Source organism: Pan paniscus, chromosome 2, assembly GCF_029289425.2.
Source record: "Pan paniscus chromosome 2, NHGRI_mPanPan1-v2.0_pri, whole genome shotgun sequence".
NCBI classification, from domain to species: domain Eukaryota; kingdom Metazoa; phylum Chordata; class Mammalia; order Primates; family Hominidae; genus Pan; species Pan paniscus.
Window position 1 is genome coordinate 28,298,097 of NC_085926.1, and position 13,960 is coordinate 28,312,056.

A 13,960-nucleotide genomic window follows, 5' to 3' on the forward strand; every position below is an offset into this window, starting at 1 on the left:
AAGAGCGTTACCAGCCGCCTTGTCTGTTGGGCCGAGGTACCCCTTCAGGGGCGCCCTCTGGTGCGTCTTTTTCACTCAGTGTCCTTTTGGGGGGTCCCCGGGCCGTGTGGTGCGTGCTGGCTTGGCTCAGTAGCGCTGTTACAGGCTTACGAGCTGACGTGGCTGGGAACTGGGAAGTCTGTTAGAAGCCGTTCCTCTGTAGCCTCTGTTTTCTAAACTAGTTGCAAGCCCTCAGGCGATCGCTTGAGGCACAAGCTCGACGAATTGCGTAGGGGTCTGTAATTATTCACAAACGACACCGCGACTTCTAGCACACTGCTCAATTTATGGAATGAGAGACAGGGAGAAGATGCCAGAGTATTGGAGTTGCGCCTGGCTTCCCTGGAGTTGCCACCATCTTGGTTATTTCTAGATGACAGACCGTCCCTAGCTGTGGAGTCACAAGTAGTTGAATTAATTAGTCATTGAAGGTCGCAGCCAGGTGGAACCCCTGTAGCTCTAAGGTATTATTGGTTAAATAAACAAATAAACAAGGAACAATAATTATAGAAAATTTAACGTCACTAACCGCCGATTAGCAATACGGACATTACTCACCACCCCCTTAAAGTAGTATTTTGTCATCTGTCCGCTTAACTATCAGCCCACTGTCAGCCCAATAGGATGGATTTCACTCAAGGGTTTATATGAAAATTCGTTTTTATTGTTGTTGAGCCTCTCTTTTTTGGTTTAGATTTAAATGAAAATTTATAGCTGTTAGGAACAAAGACCACAAGTTGAAGTTTTATGACATTTTTTAAAATACTTAGAAATCTGTGTTAATGTTATCATTGAGAAAGGAAACGATTTGCTTCAATTTACTGGGCTGGAGAATGGAAGAGAGCAGTGTTTTTAATATTTTGAGCAAGTGTCAGTCCTTAACTTTTTTGATTGCTTCCATGATGCATTTTGAGAATTTTCAATTTAAAACAACCATTAGGTGTATGTTTTTACAAGTAGAGTTTTGAAGAATGCTAGCAAAATTGGTTGAGGCATCACAAGTTATTAGAAATAAAGTGGTAACCTGGTTTTTAATTTGAAGGTGTAGAAATATTTTTGAATCTTCGTTCACAATTTAAAATAATTTAAGAATTGTTGAAAAGGCAGGGGACATCATTTTTATCTTTTCTTTCTGAGTAAGTAAAGATAAAATGTTGTCATAAATCAGTATTTTGAAGTTTATCTGGTGAGAGAGTCAATTTTTGTTTCACAGTGCACACTACACAGTGGGTTTATTAACATATAATGGGTTTATTAAGAAATGTATTTGCTTAACCAGGATGTACAAATTTTATTATTTTAGTCAAGTAAAACATCTTAATTTTTCTTTTTGGGTTGTAGAACCCCTGCTAGATTATGACAAAATATAATCCATATAGTCATTGGATTTAGCTGCAAATGGTCACTTTCCACCCTGTATCTGCTTCAATTAACTTTCTCAAATAAAATAAATTATTAGAGAAAACTTGTTACACAGTTCATATATAATCATGTATTAAAGGTTTATTATCAGGGAAAGACCTCTGATAAGTTAATTAAAAGATACAGTCTTGATAAGGACATTTTATAGGAAAAGAGAATGGTTAGATAATTGTTAAGCTCTAAGAAAGAAAAGAATTTAGGGGTCCTGAATGATAATCTTAACTGATAGCCAACTAGTTCAGTGAGTGGTTGGTTTTCTAGAGCATCTTGATTCCATTGAAATTTATTGGAACTTTGCTTAGGGATTTTTTTCAGTAATTTTCATATTTTCCCAAGAGGGAGTTGTGAATTACATCATCTAAAAAGCTGTGTCCAAGGCCAAGTTTGGGACAATTTCTTTTCTTTTAAACCATTACATTTTTTGTAGCTACAAATTCAATCTGAAATTTTCAAAACAAGTCACTGCTTTAAAAATATATATATATTTTTTAGAATGGCTGTTTTGGACTGAATTGAACACTCTTGACACCAGGCACTTTAAAAATTGTCCTGTCTACATGTTGTCGCTCATTATAAAAAAAAATATATATATATACATATATATATTACAAAAGCTCCTTCTCCACTTTTTTCCACCCCCTACACCAATTCCAAGATCTAGATGTTCTCCCATCAGGGAAAGGGCTCCTGAAGGACATGATACTGGCGGAGACTGGGTTCCCTTTTTCACTGAATTAGCTTGGACTTCAAAGCAATATCTTAACAAAGAATATGGGCCCTAGTACAACTTTTGACTGTAGCTTAGCCTTTTTACTTATTTTTAGGTAATAAGGTGCATTTTTAGAGCTTCAAATTTTAGGCAACATGTAAAAATAATGGAAAACCTTTTTTTTTTTCTTAAATGAGGACTTTGTCTATATCTGAGCTGTGAAGAATATTTACAGTAAAAAGAAACAGTAAGTGCAATTTTTAAGAAAAAATTTTAAGTGAATTTCTGATTAGTGATTTAAATTGTATATTTAATTTGATTAATGTCATATTACTCAGGGGTCATATTTTTTGTTTCTTTGTTGTATATTCTGAGGACTGTGCTTTGGTGCACCCCAGATAGATGTGGCTCTTGATTGTCAGAGGAAGAAGACTTAATATGTCACTACCACTAAATTGAAATGTCAGTGTCTGTCTTTTCATATTCATCTCAGCTTCAGTGTCATTCCATCGGTGTTGTTTCAGAAACTTCTTCCTCTGTTTTCCTGACATATCACATGTTCAGGTTACTATCTTTAGGGTATGAGAATAGTTTTAGTGGCAAGGATAAAAACGATTTCAAGAATACTACCCAAAATAAAACCTGGTATTTGGGCATACACAGTTGTCTTCCCTGTTTTCCCTGTACTTTCTCCCTCCCCCGTCTCCTTTGTCTCCTTACCCCTCCTTTCCCTCTATCTCAGATGTATGCACGCGCACACACACACACACACACACACACACACAGAGAGAGAGAATTATGTATGCCTTGCAGTGCATGACTTCTGTTAAACTGTGTGTATCCAAACCTGTGTGCATCTTAAACCGGCAGTCTCTGAACTGGGCAACATACATCCTTTACCCTTAACCTTGAGAGGAACACAAAGGCTTTCCCGGGGGGGTTATATAGTTAAGGATAGTTTAAGAGTATTAATTCTCAGGTTGTCAACTTGCATGTATTCATTCCTAAGATTGATCTTCCTCAGAGTGTACTGAACTAGACATCTTTTTGCTTTCCTCTTTAGCAGTTGTCCCTCTCTCACTGACAAATATGGGGATACCTTATCTGACCTAAATCTTGATAGTGGTGTTTAGAAAGTGAATGACTGTGATGACTGAGTAGTTAACTCTTTGGCAAAATTGGTGAGTTACAGTTGCTTTAGAAAATAATTGCAGAAGGACCAAATTGACTTATCAGTTGATCATTAAAAATAATTTTTGAAGCATACCCATGTGTGATTTCTGGTATATAACTTATGAGTTCACACAAATGATTATTGCTATAACCAGAAATCGTTACACTCACAAATGTTTGGAATGGAAGAATAAAACATATAAAAATAGAATTAACCTGAATTCTGTTCCTTTCTAGCAATAAGTAATATTTATTTTTGGGTATATGGCCTAATGAGGGAGGGGGCAGAAGGTCCTGTCCATTTTTTTTATGACATGCATTTCCAATAAAAGCTTTTTGTATTTTATAGGCCACGCACAGTGGTTCATGCCTGTAATCCCAGGACTTTGGGAGGCTGAGATGGGCCGATCACCTAAGGTCAGGAGTTAAAGACCAGCCTGGCCAACATGGCAAAACTCCATCTCTACTAAAATACAAAAATTATCCAGACATGGTGGCTCACTCCTGTAGTCCCAGCCACCTGGGGAGGCTCAGGCACGAGAATTGCTTGAACTCAGGAGGCAGAGGCGACAGTGAACTGAGATTGCACCACTGCACTCCGGCCTGGGTGACAGACCAAGACTCCGTCTCAAAAAAAAAAAATCCTTTATATATTTTATGATAATTATAATTTGTTATATGTTTAATACTCATCAAAAGTGTTCTAGTCATTTAATGAGGTCACAGTATTAGAACTTATGTTCTTGGAAATTTTTAACTTTACTTTTTTTATTGTAGGGAAGTATGATAGGGTGATCAATTTAAAATATTTTGAAACACTAAAATATATTATGTTGGGATAAGCTAATGTGGAGGAAGTGAGATGGAAATATGAATTCAAGGAAAAGAGGCATGATACCGAGTTCCCAGCTGCTAAAGGAGAGCTTGTTCATGTAATTTTCAAAAAGATGCATGATAGTAGATTTTAAATTACCATGGCATTTACATTTCATTTATAAAAGAAATTATGACTTTGACTCCAGCAGAAAGTTGTGTCCTAGACATACAATCTGTGCTTCGCTAAGAACTTTTTGACTTAAAAATGTTTGCATTCAATAGGAATTGTTTGCTGACAGAGGTTTTTTTTTTTTTCCAAAATAAAACATGAGTGCCATAATTGTCTGCACAATGATAAAATGCAGTGATTTTTCTGGAAGAAACATGGTGAAGAAAAATTAATGGTCCTAGAAAGCCTTTGACATGAACAATCGTAGGGAGAAGAAATGTGAGACCAACCAACAGGAGAACAGCAACAGAGGAGGTTGGTAGATTGTAAGAGAAGACTCAGTGGAGGGAATCCTATACTTCTTATTAAATGAAGTAAGAGAAATGCTCGTCTGAGGCTTTGCAGTTATACTCTTTTGCTAATTGAGATGTGAATTTGTTCATTTATTCAATATTTGACAAATTATTGAGCACCTATCATGTGCCAGATGCTGTTTTAGGCACTGGGATGAAATAGGCAAAATGGCTTTTTAAAGTACAAGGAGGTAAAACGTATTAGAGAAGCCAGTCACATTGACAAAGAGCTGTGTGAAATTTAACAACACGATAAGAAATTCCCTTTCATGGTGATATCACCACCAATCCCACAGAGATACAAACTATCATCAGAGAATATTATAAACACCTTTACGCAAATAAACTAGAAAATCTAGAAGAAATGGATAAATTCCTGGACACATACACCCTCCCAAGACTAAACCAGGAAGAAGTTGAATCCCTGAATAGACCAATAACAGGCTCTGAAATTGAGGCAATAAAGAGCCTACCAATGAACAAAAAGTCTAGGACCAGACGGATTCACAGCCGAATTCTACCAGAGGTACAAAGAGGAGCTGGTACCATTCTTTCTGAAACTATTCCAATCAATAGAAAAAGAGGGAATCCTCCCTAACTCATTTTATGAGGCCAGCATCATCCTGATACCAAAGGGTGGCAGAGACACAACAAAAAGAGATAATTTTAGACCAATATCCCTGATGAACATTGATGCAAAAATCCTCAATAAAATACTGGCAAACCGAATCCAGCAGCACATCAAAAAGTTTATCCACCATAATCAAGTGGGCTTCATTCCTAGGATGCAAGGCTGGTTCAACATACGAAAATCAATAAACATAATCCATCATATAAACAGAACCAAAGACAAAAACCACATGATTATCTCAATAGATGCAGAAAAGGCCTTTGACAAAATTCAAGAACCCTTCATGCTAAAAACTCTCAATAAATTAGGTATTGATGGGACGTATCTCAAAATAATAAGAGCTATCTATGAGAAACCCACAACCAATATCATACTGAATGGCCAAAAACTGGAAGCATTCCCTTTGAAAACTGGCACAAGACAGGGATGCCCTCTCTCACCACTCCTATTCAACATAGTGTTGGAAGTTCTGGCCAGGGCAATCAGGCAAGAGAAGGGAATAAAGGGCATTCAATTAGGAAAAGAGGAAGTCAAATTGTCCCTGTTTGCAGATGACATGATTGTATATTTAGAAAACCCCATAATCTCAGCCCAAAACCTCCTTAAGCTAATAAGCAACTTCAGCAAAGTCTCAAGATACAAAATCAATGTGCAAAAATCACAAGCATTCCTATACACCAATAACAGACAAACAGCCAAATCATGAGTGAACTCCCATTCGCAATTGCTTCAAAGAGAATAAAATACCTAGGAATCCAACTTACAAGGGATGTGAAGGACCTCTTCAAGGAGAATTACAAACCACTGCTCAACGAAATAAAAGAGGACACAAACAAATGGAAGAACATTCCATGCTCATGGATAGGAAGAATCAATATTGTGAAAATGGCCATACTGCCCAAGGTAATTTATAGATTCAATGTCATCCCCATCAAGCTACTAATGACTTTCTTCACAGAATTGGAAAAAACTACTTTCAAGTTCATATGGAACCAAGAAAGAGCCCGCATTGCCAAGTCCATCCTAAGCCAAAAGAACAAAGCTGGAGGCATCACACTACCTGACTTCAAACTATACTACAAGGCTACAGTAACCAAAACAGGATGGTACTGGTACCAAAACAGAGATGTAGACCAATGGAACAGAACAGAGCCCTCAGAAATAATACCACACATCTACAACCATCTGATCTTTGACAAACCTGACAGAAACAAGCAATGAGGAAAGGATTCCCTATTTAATAAATGGTGCTGGGAAAACTGGCTAGCCATATGTAAAAGCTGAAACTGGATCCCTTACACCTTATACAAAAATTAATTCAAGATGGATTAAAGGTTTAAATGTCAGTCCTAAAACCATAAAAACCCTAGAAGAAAACCTAGGCAGTACCATTCAGGACATAGGCATGGGCAAGGACTTCATGTCTAAAACACCAAAAGCAATGGCAACAAAAGCCAAAATCGACAAATGGAATCTAATTAAACTAAAGAGCTTCTGCACAGCAAAAGAAACTACCATCACAGTGAATGGGAGAAGCCTACAGAATGGGAGAAAATTTTTGCAATCTACTCATCTGACAAAGGGCTAATATCCAGAATCGACAAAGAACTTAAACAAACTTACAAGAAAAAATCAAACAACCTCATCAAAAAGTGGGCAAAGGATATGAACAGACACTTCTCAAAAGAAGACATTTATGCAGACAAAGGACACATGGAAAAATGCTCATCATCACTGGCCATCAGAGAAATGCAAATCACAACCACAATGAGACACCATCTCACACCAGTTAGAATGGCAGTCATTAAAAAGTCAGGAAACAGCAGGTGCTGGAGAGGATGTGGAGCAATAGGAACACTTTTACACTGTTGGTGGGACTGTAAACTAGTTCAACCGCTGTGGAAGACAGTGTGGCGATTCCTCAAGGATCTAGAAGTAGAAATACTATTTGATCCAGCCATCCCATTACTGGGTATATACCGAAAGAATTATAAATCATGCTACTCTAAAGACACATGCACACATATGTTTGTTGCGGCACTGTTCACGATAGCAAAGACTTGGAACTAACCCAAATGTCCATCAGTGATAAACTGGATGAAGAAAATGTGTTACGTATACACCATGGAATACTATGCAGCCATAAAAAATGATGAGTTCATGTCCTTTGTAGGGACATGGATGAAGCTGGAAACCATCCTTCTCAGGAAACTTTTGCAAGGACAGTAAACCAAACACCGCATGTTCTCACTCATAGGTGGGAATTGAACAATGAGAACACTTGGACACAGGGTAGGGAACACTACACACCAGGGCCTGTCATGGGGTGGGAGAAGGGGGGAAGGATAGCATTAGGAGATATACCTAATATAAATGACGAGTTAATGGGTGCAGCACACCAACATGGCATATGTATACATATGTAACAAACCTGCACGTTGTGCACATGTACCCTAGAACTTAAAGTATAATTGAAAAAAAAGAAAAAAATTAATTCCCTTTCATTTATTTTTTGCCAATAGTTTCTATATGTGCCTATAAAGAAAAAAAATCCGTTTTTTCCTACTTAAAATGGGAAGAGAAGAATAATTCTCTTTTGAGGCTTTCATTTACATTATAAAAACCAGGAAGACAAAGCAATTATTTAGAGGAGAGCCATTTTATAAAGCTACAAATAAATAATAATGAAAGGATGACATTAAAGTTCATTAAGATCTATAGAAGGAAGTTAAGCTACATTTTTCAAATACGTTGTGTAGCAAAGGAGAAGGAAAACGTCCAAACTCACAACTCACAAAATACAGAAGTGAAATTTTTGATTTGGTGTGATGGTTAATTTTATGTGTCAACTTGAATGTGTGCCGTGGGCTGCCCATGTATTTGGTTAAACATTATTTTGGGGATGTCTTTGAGTGTCTTTAGATAAGATTAGCATTTGAATAGTAGATGGAGTAAAGCAGATTGCTCTCCACATTGTGAGTGGGCAGCATCATCCAATCCACTGAGGGCCTGACTAGAACCAAAGGTAGACAAAGGGAGAATTCGTGCTCTCTCTGCTTGAATATTTGATCTGGGACATAAGTTTTCTGCCTGTGGACTAGAATTTATAGCATTGGCTCTTCTGTTTTGCAAGCCTTTGGACTTATACTGAATTATACCACTGACTCTCCTTGTTCTCTAGCTTATATATGACAGATCATGGGAGTTTACCTCCATAATTGCGTAGGCCAATTATATATACATATAATATATAGTTGGTATATTTTATATATATATATATATCTCCATACATATATATCTGTGCATCCTATTGGTTCTGTTTCTCTACAGAACCCTGACAATATACTTTGTAGTAATTACAAAATTAGATATGGTTTCCTAGAGTAAAGACTTTGAATTGCCTATGAATCAGTACTCAAGTGATTCTTAAGTCTCCCTCAAAAATGTGTTATTTATTCACTGAAATTACCTTATTAATTATTTACTCTCGGTAGTCATTCTATATCATTCCCTTTTGGCTTTAGTAATCCCTTCCCTCATCCCACAGTCAAATCTGTTCACCTAGTTTTATGGGTTTTACTCCTTAGCTGTCTGAACTATTGCAATAGTTTTCATTTAAAAATTTTTTTCTTCCAACACATTCTTTATATTCATTTCAAAGTGATCTTTAAAAACTATAAATGTTATCATTATACTTCTCTTAAATTCCTGAAATGACTCCTTAACGTTTTTTAAAAGGACCTTCTTAGTATAGCTGAGCCTCTTTCTCCACCAGCTCTTATAAATACTGCCAACGTAGGCACTGAAATTGGATATCTTTACACACTTAAAAGATTTTCATTCAAGTGACTCTGATTATTCTTTTACAGTATTTAGTGTCTTAGATTATCATTGATATTATAAAAATAATTGTCAAATTCTCAGAGAATTGGGGAACCCCAGGAAAATTCTCTAACATCAGTTTGAAAATTATGAATCTGGTTCTCACATGTTTGTCCTAGATGAAAACATATTTTCAAGGGAATCTTATATGTCTGGATAAGGAATTTTACTAGAATACATTGAGTCTTAAATTTATTTGGAATATGTACCAATAAAGCATCATCACTTTTTCAACATCAAGTGTTGTATAGTAGAATTCAAAGCAACACATTCCCTTTGTACTTGAAATAAAAAGGTTTTTCTCCATAGACCATCCAAAACTAAGAATCCTCTGAAATCTTCGTAGTAGATTAGATTGCTATCTGAATATTATGGTCAGAAGTTGGAGGAGGAATTTGTATCTCATTTTACCCCCCCCAACAATCCTTTTTCTGAAATAATTCAAATTTTCTGTTTGAAAAGTGTTGTGTTTTCCTAACAATTTAATTTATTTATTGTCTGAAGTGAGATAATGTGTACAAATAGCTGTGCTAGATAACAAGTTTAAAGATCAGAGAAAAGACAGAAAACTATTACTTCCCAGAAATTCTTAACTGTACATTGAGAAAGTCATTGATATGTTGAATCTAGTAACTGAGGTGATGGCTCAAAATTAAGTAATTGAGTTTTAGAAGCCAGATTATCCTTTACTTGTATTTTTAAGTTTGATTCTTAATACTGTATTGGATGAAAGTGGAAATGGTCAGATCTGCCACCCAAATTGTTGTGTATTTTAAATTCATGATTTATTAGTAACAGAAATATGATTTAAAATTATTTGTAGCATTTACATTTGTGAAAAATATAACTGTTTTTTGACGATAAGTATTGTATTCATTAAGTTTGAACATTTTTCTATTTTGGTCAGTATTTTCTTATGAAGGTACAAAACACAGTATAAAGAGTCTAAGACAATTAAAATTTGTTCTATGCAACGAAGCAGAAGACAACTAGGATTTTCTAGTAGAGCTAACTTACTTGACAAAAATATGCATGAGAGTTTCTTTGATTTCATGGATAAAAATAATAGCTTGAGTTGAAGAAAAGAGAAAAAGGCCTAGAGAAAAATATGTATCTTGACATTAAATGAATTATCAGAATACTTCGTAATCCTGACTTTGTAAATATAAATTAGCAACAAAAAAAGTTTGAAAGTTTGTAAATGATTTTCATCCTTACAAAAAACTGTAGAACAAGTTATTCATTGTTTTTTTAGGAGCGAAAAAACTATAGCGCAATCAGGAAATTATCAACTATAAAATGTAGCATTAGGCATATTTATGAGATATGTTCATGAAACATTCCCTTATGTAAGAGGTAATTAAAGATAGTGTCTTTTTTTCCCCCTACACATTGTAGATTATGATCATCCCATCTTCTCTTGGCTAAACTTTTGAAACCTTAAATATGGATTATAATTCATAATTTCATTTGGTCACTTCTCATGTTTTAATAAGAAATTTTAGGAAAAATTAGAAATCATTGAAATTTATTTGTTTTGCTAACAGGATGATATGTTTAAAACCAAATATATCAATAATTACATTAAATGTAAGTAGACTACTCAAAACAAAGATGTCACTTTGGATTAAGAAAAATCATTGTGTACTGATTACAAGAGATACATGGGAAAGAGTGAAGGAACAGAAAATATTAATAATGTATACATTAATGTAGCTTGGTATAATTATAGTAAGATGAAACAAAGCAGACTTTCAGGAAGAAAAGTATTACTTCCACCAGAAGACAAAACAATTCTGGCCGGGCGCAGTGGCTCACGCCTGTAATTCCAGCACTTTGGGAGGCAAAGGCAGGTGGATCACGAGATCAGAAGATCGAGACCATCCTGGCTAACTCGGTGAAACCCCATCTCTACTAAAAATACAAAAAAAAAAAAAAAAAATAGCCAGGCATGGTGGTGGGTGCCTGTAGTCCCAGCTACTTGGGAGGCTGAGGCAAGAGAATGGCATCAACCCAGGGGGCGGAGCTTGCAGTGAGTCGAGATTGCGCCACGGCACTCCAGCCTGGGCGACAGAGCAAGACTCTGTCTGAAAAAAAAAAAAAAAAAAATTCTGTCTGTATGCATCTAAAGAAACAGCCTCATAAGAAATGAAGTAAAAATTGATGAAACCAAGGGGCAAATCTAAAAGTAGATTTTAATATACATCCCTCAGTAACTGATAGAATTAAACAGGAAAATAATGCATTAAAAAAAGAGATAACTGGATTTAAAATGATTTACATCACAGCCACTAGGATGGCTATTATCAAAAAAACAAAAACAAAAACAGAAAATAACTATCCTAAAACTCATATGGCATGTCAAGGGACCTTGAAAAGAAAAAAAAGCAGAAAGACTCATACATTCTGATTTCAAAAATTACTACCAAGCTACGTTAATCAAAACAGTATGGTACTGGCATAAAGATAGACATATAAACCAATAAAATTAGAATAAAGGGCCCAGGAAAGTTATTTATGTTTCATATGCACCTAACACACATAGCCCAAACGTAATTTTAGGCTATATGTGTTAGGTACATATGAAACATAAATAAATTTTGTGTTTAGGCTTGGGTCCCATCCTCAAGATGTATCTTTATGTATATACAGATATTCTAAAATCAAAAAAAAGGTCAGAAATTGGAAATGCTCTGGTCTCAAGCATTTCAAATAAGGGATATTCAACTAGTACTGGCATAAAGACAGACACACAGACCAATGGAACAGAATGGACAGCCCAGAAATAAGCCTACACACTATGGTAAAATTATCTTCAACAAAGATGCCAGAACTACATAATAGGTAAAGGATAGTCTCTTTCAACAAGTAGTCTTGAGAAAACTGGATATTCACATGCGAAAGAATGAAATTGGACCTTTATCTTACACCATACACAAAAATTGACTCAAAATAGATTAAATGAAGCATATGAAAAATATAAGGAATTAAACTATAAAAATCTAGAAGAAAATGTAGGGGAAGAGCTTCATAACATTGGTCTTGGTGATGATTTCTTGGATATGACACCAAAAGCACAGGAATAAAAGCAAAAATAAACAAGTGGGACTATATCAAACTAAAAAGTATCTTCACAGCAAAAGAAACAACAGAGTGAAAAGGAAACCTATAGAATGGAAGAAAATATTTGCAAACCATGCATCTGATAGGGGATTAATATCAAAAATATATAAGAAATTCATACAATGTAATAGCAAAAAAAAACCTGATTAAAAATGGCAAAGGGCTTGATTAGACATTTTTCTAAAGAAGATATACAGATGGCAAGGTTATATGAAAAGATACTCAACATCACTAATCATCAGGGAAATGTAAATCAAAAACAATGAGCTGTACCCTCATACCTGTTAGGATGGCTATAATTTTTTTTAAAGGCAGAAAATAAGTGTTGGTGAGGATGTGGAGAAATTGGCATCCTTGTGCACTCTTGGTGGGAATGTAAAGTGGTGTAGCTGCTGTGGAAAATGTTATAGAGGTTTCCCCCAAATTAAAAGTGGAACTGCCTTGTAATCCAGCAATCCTACTTCAAAGGTATTTATCCAAAAGAATTAAAAAGAAGATCTGGAAGAGATATCTACATTCTCGTGTTCATTGCAGTCGCTCACAGTGACCAAAAGGTGGATACAAACTAAATGTCCATAAGCAGATAAATGGATAAAGAAAATGTGGTATATAAATGGAATGGAATATCCTTCAGCCTTAAAAAAGTTTCAGTTATAAGATGAAAATGTTCTTGAGATCCATTGTACAACAGTGTGAATATAGTTGACAATACTGTACACTTAAAATTTTTAAAGAATAGGTTTTATATTATATTATTAAAAAATAGTTCAATAGAAGCCACAGAATGGGAGATATTATCCAGAATCTACAAGGAACTTAAGTGTACAAACAAAAAACAAGCCCATTAAAAAATGGGTAAAGGGCATGAACAGACACTTTTCTAAAGAAGACATACATGCGGCCAAAAAGCATATGACAAAATGCTCAATATCATCATTACAGAAGTGCATATCAAATCCACAATGAGATACAATCTCCCACCAGTCAGAATGGCTATCACTAAAAGGTAAAAAAATGACAGATGCTGACGAGGTTGTGGAGAAAAGAGAACACTTATATACTGCTGGTGGGAGTGTAAATTAGTTCAACCATTGTGGAAAGTAGTGTGGCAGTTCCTCAAAGAACTGAAAATAGAACTACTATTTAACCTAGCAATCCCATTTCATAACCGAAGAAATATAAATTGTTGTATTATAAAGACACATGCATGTGTATGTTGAACACTATTCAGAGTAGCAAAGACAATGAATCAACCTAAATGCCCATAAGTAGTAGTATGGATAAAGAAAATGTGGTACATATACACCACGGAATACTTTGCAGTCATAAAAAAGAATGAGATGACATCCTTTGCAGGAACATGGATGGAGCTGGAGGCCATTATCCTTAGCAACTAACACAGGAACAGAAAACCAAATACCACATGTTCTCAGTTATAAGTGGGAGATAAATGATGAGACCACATGGACAGAAAGGAGAACAACAGACGCTGGGGCCTACTTGGTGGGGAGGGTGGGAGGGAGAGGTTCAGAAAAAAACAAAACAAAGCTGTTGGGTACTATGCTTAGTACCCGGCTGAGGAAATAATCTGTACACCAAACTCCTGAGTCATGAGTTTCCCTGTCTAACATGTACCCCTGAAC

The 13,960-nt window shown here is 35.6% G+C and overlaps 1 protein-coding gene across 1 annotated transcript in view; it reads left to right on the plus strand.

Moving 5' to 3' along the window:
* Window positions 1-13,960, plus strand: part of ZCWPW2 (zinc finger CW-type and PWWP domain containing 2) — a 173,026-nt gene that overhangs the window by 307 nt on the left and 158,759 nt on the right. The window lies entirely within an intron of this gene.